Below are 7,673 nucleotides of genomic sequence, written 5' to 3' on the forward strand. Positions count from 1 at the left end.
ACGCTGGGAGTTAACTAAAGACTTGCAGCTTGTTTTTAAGACTTGTTTCACGACTTGCGGGCAAACTGAACGTTCAAACGTCTGATAAACACATTGAACAAACCGATTCCGTGAAGATTAACTTCCCTCTTTCAAAACTGGCCTGGTTAGTACTTGGATGGGAGACCGCCTGGGAATCCCAGGTGCTGTAAGCTTTTAATACCTGCTTCAGCCAGCAGGGGGCGCTGTAACCTCCTGCTATGCACTGCAGTTCTTTTTTTATTTGTCTATCATTGCTTCTACTTTCCTACAAAGTAGCTTACACTGAATTTTGATTGGGGATCATCTATAGCATATATAGGGACTGATTGTAATAATTATGAATTTTCATATAATTAGTAAGTGTTCCTTTGTGATTCCTAATGGAGGATTGTTTTTTTTAATGATTAGTTACAATGGAGAATGTGAGGGGATCAAATATGTATGCCCCACAGGGTTATGATTTCTACATGAAACATTGCAATGGCTGATTTATTCATTTGTCATTCAAGATTACCTTAAAACAAGTAAGTGGTGATAAAAACATAATTTCGAGTTGTCCCTTATATCTTAATCAATCACTGCTTAGGCTACTATAATAATCCTAAATCTTGTGTGCCTTAATGCAACATTTAAACTTATTTCTGCTGTTCACTGTTCACAAGTTTGCAGTATTGAAAACCTTAATAAATCCACAGTAAAAGTGACGATGCGAAATGGTCAACTTCTGAAAAATCGTCAATTGATTGATAAGTAAGCATCACTTGTTTGCAGGTTTTTTTTAAATTCAATCTTAATAGTAATCATTTATAATAATTCCTGATTTGGTGTAAATGTTTATTATTGATGTGAAAACATTTATAATGATGGTGAATATTTCCAGTTGAATCAAATGTATAATATGGCTACCAGAGTGTTGTGGGGAAGTAAAGAGTAACCTAAGTACAAGTAATTAAAATATGTTAATGCAGTAGTCCTTACTTAAGTAGGCTACATGTACTTTTTGAATGTAAAACTGAACTTTGAAAACAGCCTCCAGAGAGCGTAATATGTATTAATACTCACTGAAAACATTGATGAAAATTGCAACAACAAAAAAAAAAGAGAGGACAGACTGCCAAATAAAATCATGTTTCATTTTCCACTGGCCTGTTTCTCTCAGTCCTTTCTCCACTAGTGAGGCAACAGCGCCCTCTTCTGGCTAAAGGAGGTATTAAAAGCTTACAGCACCTGGTATTCCCAGGCGGTCTCCCATCCAAGTACTAACCAGGCCCGACCCTGCTTAGCTTCCGAGATCGGACGAGATCGGGCGTGTTCAGGGTGGTATGGCCGTAAGCGAATGAACAGGTTGTTAAAGGGTTATTTATACATACTTAGGTTTAAAGTAACACCTCGCCAAAATTAGAGCAAGTGACTATGACCTAGTTGATTTTATTACTTTTCTACTCAAACGTGTGGGCCTATGGATAGACTTACACTTAATCTTACTAGATTCAGCAATACTTTGACGCTGGGAGTTAACTAAAGACTTGCAGCTTGTTTTTAAGACTTGTTTCACGACTTGCGGGCAAACTGAACGTTCAAACGTCTGATAAACACATTGAACAAACCGATTCCGTGAAGATTAACTTCCCTCTTTCAAAACTGGCCTGGTTAGTACTTGGATGGGAGACCGCCTGGGAATCCCAGGTGCTGTAAGCTTTTAATACCTGCTTCAGCCAGCAGGGGGCGCTGTAACCTCCTGCTATGCACTGCAGTTCTTTTTTTATTTGTCTATCATTGCTTCTACTTTCCTACAAAGTAGCTTACACTGAATTTTGATTGGGGATCATCTATAGCATATATAGGGACTGATTGTAATAATTATGAATTTTCATATAATTAGTAAGTGTTCCTTTGTGATTCCTAATGGAGGATTGTTTTTTTTAATGATTAGTTACAATGGAGAATGTGAGGGGATCAAATATGTATGCCCCACAGGGTTATGATTTCTACATGAAACATTGCAATGGCTGATTTATTCATTTGTCATTCAAGATTACCTCAAAACAAGTAAGTGGTGATAAAAACATAATTTCGAGTTGTCCCTTATATCTTAATCAATCACTGCTTAGGCTACTATAATAATCCTAAATCTTGTGTGCCTTAATGCAACATTTAAACTTATTTCTGCTGTTCACTGTTCACAAGTTTGCAGTATTGAAAACCTTAATAAATCCACAGTAAAAGTGACGATGCAAAATGGTCAACTTCTGAAAAATCGTCAATTGATTCTGAAAAAATATTGATTGATAAGTAAGCATCACTTGTTTGCAGGTTTTTTTTAAATTCAATCTTAATAGTAATCATTTATAATAATTCCTGATTTGGTGTAAATGTTTATTATTGATGTGAAAACATTTATAATGATGGTGAATATTTCCAGTTGAATCAAATGTATAATATGGCTACCAGAGTGTTGTGGGGAAGTAAAGAGTAACCTAAGTACAAGTAATTAAAATATGTTAATGCAGTAGTCCTTACGTAAGTAGGCTACATGTACTTTTTGAATGTAAAACTGAACTTTGAAAACAGCCTCCAGAGAGCGTAATATGTATTAATACTCACTGAAAACATTGATGAAAATTGCAACAACAAAAAAAAAAGAGAGGACAGACTGCCAAATAAAATCATGTTTCATTTTCCACTGGCCTGTTTCTCTCAGTCCTTTCTCCACTAGTGAGGCAACAGCGCCCTCTTCTGGCTAAAGGAGGTATTAAAAGCTTACAGCACCTGGTATTCCCAGGCGGTCTCCCATCCAAGTACTAACCAGGCCCGACCCTGCTTAGCTTCCGAGATCGGACGAGATCGGGCGTGTTCAGGGTGGTATGGCCGTAAGCGAATGAACAGGTTGTTAAAGGGTTATTTATACATACTTAGGTTTAAAGTAACACCTCGCCAAAATTAGAGCAAGTGACTATGACCTAGTTGATTTTATTACTTTTCTACTCAAACGTGTGGGCCTATGGATAGACTTACACTTAATCTTACTAGATTCAGCAATACTTTGACGCTGGGAGTTAACTAAAGACTTGCAGCTTGTTTTTAAGACTTGTTTCACGACTTGCGGGCAAACTGAACGTTCAAACGTCTGATAAACACATTGAACAAACCGATTCCGTGAAGATTAACTTCCCTCTTTCAAAACTGGCCTGGTTAGTACTTGGATGGGAGACCGCCTGGGAATCCCAGGTGCTGTAAGCTTTTAATACCTGCTTCAGCCAGCAGGGGGCGCTGTAACCTCCTGCTATGCACTGCAGTTCTTTTTTTATTTGTCTATCATTGCTTCTACTTTCCTACAAAGTAGCTTACACTGAATTTTGATTGGGGATCATCTATAGCATATATAGGGACTGATTGTAATAATTATGAATTTTCATATAATTAGTAAGTGTTCCTTTGTGATTCCTAATGGAGGATTGTTTTTTTTAATGATTAGTTACAATGGAGAATGTGAGGGGATCAAATATGTATGCCCCACAGGGTTATGATTTCTACATGAAACATTGCAATGGCTGATTTATTCATTTGTCATTCAAGATTACCTCAAAACAAGTAAGTGGTGATAAAAACATAATTTCGAGTTGTCCCTTATATCTTAATCAATCACTGCTTAGGCTACTATAATAATCCTAAATCTTGTGTGCCTTAATGCAACATTTAAACTTATTTCTGCTGTTCACTGTTCACAAGTTTGCAGTATTGAAAACCTTAATAAATCCACAGTAAAAGTGACGATGCAAAATGGTCAACTTCTGAAAAATCGTCAATTGATTCTGAAAAAATATTGATTGATAAGTAAGCATCACTTGTTTGCAGGTTTTTTTTAAATTCAATCTTAATAGTAATCATTTATAATAATTCCTGATTTGGTGTAAATGTTTATTATTGATGTGAAAACATTTATAATGATGGTGAATATTTCCAGTTGAATCAAATGTATAATATGGCTACCAGAGTGTTGTGGGGAAGTAAAGAGTAACCTAAGTACAAGTAATTAAAATATGTTAATGCAGTAGTCCTTACGTAAGTAGGCTACATGTACTTTTTGAATGTAAAACTGAACTTTGAAAACAGCCTCCAGAGAGCGTAATATGTATTAATACTCACTGAAAACATTGATGAAAATTGCAACAACAAAAAAAAAAGAGAGGACAGACTGCCAAATAAAATCATGTTTCATTTTCCACTGGCCTGTTTCTCTCAGTCCTTTCTCCACTAGTGAGGCAACAGCGCCCTCTTCTGGATAAAGGAGGTATTAAAAGCTTACAGCACCTGGTATTCCCAGGCGGTCTCCCATCCAAGTACTAACCAGGCCCGACCCTGCTTAGCTTCCGAGATCGGACGAGATCGGGCGTGTTCAGGGTGGTATGGCCGTAAGCGAATGAACAGGTTGTTAAAGGGTTATTTATACATACTTAGGTTTAAAGTAACACCTCGCCAAAATTAGAGCAAGTGACTATGACCTAGTTGATTTTATTACTTTTCTACTCAAACGTGTGGGCCTATGGATAGACTTACACTTAATCTTACTAGATTCAGCAATACTTTGACGCTGGGAGTTAACTAAAGACTTGCAGCTTGTTTTTAAGACTTGTTTCACGACTTGCGGGCAAACTGAACGTTCAAACGTCTGATAAACACATTGAACAAACCGATTCCGTGAAGATTAACTTCCCTCTTTCAAAACTGGCCTGGTTAGTACTTGGATGGGAGACCGCCTGGGAATCCCAGGTGCTGTAAGCTTTTAATACCTGCTTCAGCCAGCAGGGGGCGCTGTAACCTCCTGCTATGCACTGCAGTTCTTTTTTTATTTGTCTATCATTGCTTCTACTTTCCTACAAAGTAGCTTACACTGAATTTTGATTGGGGATCATCTATAGCATATATAGGGACTGATTGTAATAATTATGAATTTTCATATAATTAGTAAGTGTTCCTTTGTGATTCCTAATGGAGGATTGTTTTTTTTAATGATTAGTTACAATGGAGAATGTGAGGGGATCAAATATGTATGCCCCACAGGGTTATGATTTCTACATGAAACATTGCAATGGCTGATTTATTCATTTGTCATTCAAGATTACCTCAAAACAAGTAAGTGGTGATAAAAACATAATTTCGAGTTGTCCCTTATATCTTAATCAATCACTGCTTAGGCTACTATAATAATCCTAAATCTTGTGTGCCTTAATGCAACATTTAAACTTATTTCTGCTGTTCACTGTTCACAAGTTTGCAGTATTGAAAACCTTAATAAATCCACAGTAAAAGTGACGATGCAAAATGGTCAACTTCTGAAAAATCGTCAATTGATTCTGAAAAAATATTGATTGATAAGTAAGCATCACTTGTTTGCAGGTTTTTTTTAAATTCAATCTTAATAGTAATCATTTATAATAATTCCTGATTTGGTGTAAATGTTTATTATTGATGTGAAAACATTTATAATGATGGTGAATATTTCCAGTTGAATCAAATGTATAATATGGCTACCAGAGTGTTGTGGGGAAGTAAAGAGTAACCTAAGTACAAGTAATTAAAATATGTTAATGCAGTAGTCCTTACTTAAGTAGGCTACATGTACTTTTTGAATGTAAAACTGAACTTTGAAAACAGCCTCCAGAGAGCGTAATATGTATTAATACTCACTGAAAACATTGATGAAAATTGCAACAACAAAAAAAAAAGAGAGGACAGACTGCCAAATAAAATCATGTTTCATTTTCCACTGGCCTGTTTCTCTCAGTCCTTTCTCCACTAGTGAGGCAACAGCGCCCTCTTCTGGCTAAAGGAGGTATTAAAAGCTTACAGCACCTGGTATTCCCAGGCGGTCTCCCATCCAAGTACTAACCAGGCCCGACCCTGCTTAGCTTCCGAGATCGGACGAGATCGGGCGTGTTCAGGGTGGTATGGCCGTAAGCGAATGAACAGGTTGTTAAAGGGTTATTTATACATACTTAGGTTTAAAGTAACACCTCGCCAAAATTAGAGCAAGTGACTATGACCTAGTTGATTTTATTACTTTTCTACTCAAACGTGTGGGCCTATGGATAGACTTACACTTAATCTTACTAGATTCAGCAATACTTTGACGCTGGGAGTTAACTAAAGACTTGCAGCTTGTTTTTAAGACTTGTTTCACGACTTGCGGGCAAACTGAACGTTCAAACGTCTGATAAACACATTGAACAAACCGATTCCGTGAAGATTAACTTCCCTCTTTCAAAACTGGCCTGGTTAGTACTTGGATGGGAGACCGCCTGGGAATCCCAGGTGCTGTAAGCTTTTAATACCTGCTTCAGCCAGCAGGGGGCGCTGTAACCTCCTGCTATGCACTGCAGTTCTTTTTTTATTTGTCTATCATTGCTTCTACTTTCCTACAAAGTAGCTTACACTGAATTTTGATTGGGGATCATCTATAGCATATATAGGGACTGATTGTAATAATTATGAATTTTCATATAATTAGTAAGTGTTCCTTTGTGATTCCTAATGGAGGATTGTTTTTTTTAATGATTAGTTACAATGGAGAATGTGAGGGGATCAAATATGTATGCCCCACAGGGTTATGATTTCTACATGAAACATTGCAATGGCTGATTTATTCATTTGTCATTCAAGATTACCTCAAAACAAGTAAGTGGTGATAAAAACATAATTTCGAGTTGTCCCTTATATCTTAATCAATCACTGCTTAGGCTACTATAATAATCCTAAATCTTGTGTGCCTTAATGCAACATTTAAACTTATTTCTGCTGTTCACTGTTCACAAGTTTGCAGTATTGAAAACCTTAATAAATCCACAGTAAAAGTGACGATGCAAAATGGTCAACTTCTGAAAAATCGTCAATTGATTCTGAAAAAATATTGATTGATAAGTAAGCATCACTTGTTTGCAGGTTTTTTTTTAATTCAATCTTAATAGTAATCATTTATAATAATTCCTGATTTGGTGTAAATGTTTATTATTGATGTGAAAACATTTATAATGATGGTGAATATTTCCAGTTGAATCAAATGTATAATATGGCTACCAGAGTGTTGTGGGGAAGTAAAGAGTAACCTAAGTACAAGTAATTAAAATATGTTAATGCAGTAGTCCTTACTTAAGTAGGCTACATGTACTTTTTGAATGTAAAACTGAACTTTGAAAACAGCCTCCAGAGAGCGTAATATGTATTAATACTCACTGAAAACATTGATGAAAATTGCAACAACAAAAAAAAAAGAGAGGACAGACTGCCAAATAAAATCATGTTTCATTTTCCACTGGCCTGTTTCTCTCAGTCCTTTCTCCACTAGTGAGGCAACAGCGCCCTCTTCTGGCTAAAGGAGGTATTAAAAGCTTACAGCACCTGGTATTCCCAGGCGGTCTCCCATCCAAGTACTAACCAGGCCCGACCCTGCTTAGCTTCCGAGATCGGATGAGATCGGGCGTGTTCAGGGTGGTATGGCCGTAAGCAAATGAACAGGTTGTTAAAGGGTTATTTATACATACTTAGGTTTAAAGTAACACCTCGCCAAAATTAGAGCAAGTGACTATGACCTAGTTGATTTTATTACTTTTCTACTCAAACGTGTGGGCCTATGGATAGACTTACACTTAATCTTA

General features: G+C 36.7%; 5 non-coding genes across 5 annotated transcripts; all 5 read right to left on the reverse strand.

Moving 5' to 3' along the window:
* Positions 1–1,236: 1,236 nt before the first annotated feature.
* Positions 1,237–1,355, reverse strand: LOC136182175 (5S ribosomal RNA). Its single transcript, XR_010668493.1, has one exon. It is a non-coding gene; the product is annotated as a 5S ribosomal RNA (ribosomal RNA).
* A 1,423-nt stretch (positions 1,356–2,778) lies between these two features.
* LOC136182176 (5S ribosomal RNA) lies at positions 2,779–2,897 on the reverse strand. The gene has a single exon (XR_010668494.1). It is a non-coding gene; the product is annotated as a 5S ribosomal RNA (ribosomal RNA).
* A 1,423-nt stretch (positions 2,898–4,320) lies between these two features.
* On the reverse strand, positions 4,321–4,439 carry LOC136182177 (5S ribosomal RNA). The gene has a single exon (XR_010668495.1). It is a non-coding gene; the product is annotated as a 5S ribosomal RNA (ribosomal RNA).
* A 1,423-nt stretch (positions 4,440–5,862) lies between these two features.
* On the reverse strand, positions 5,863–5,981 carry LOC136182178 (5S ribosomal RNA). The gene has a single exon (XR_010668496.1). It is a non-coding gene; the product is annotated as a 5S ribosomal RNA (ribosomal RNA).
* A 1,423-nt stretch (positions 5,982–7,404) lies between these two features.
* Positions 7,405–7,523, reverse strand: LOC136181926 (5S ribosomal RNA). The gene has a single exon (XR_010668242.1). It is a non-coding gene; the product is annotated as a 5S ribosomal RNA (ribosomal RNA).
* Between the last annotated feature and the right edge of the window lie 150 nt (positions 7,524–7,673).

The sequence above is a fragment of the Labrus bergylta genome, chromosome 13 (assembly GCF_963930695.1).
Source record: "Labrus bergylta chromosome 13, fLabBer1.1, whole genome shotgun sequence".
Classification (NCBI taxonomy): Eukaryota; Metazoa; Chordata; class Actinopteri; order Labriformes; family Labridae; genus Labrus; species Labrus bergylta.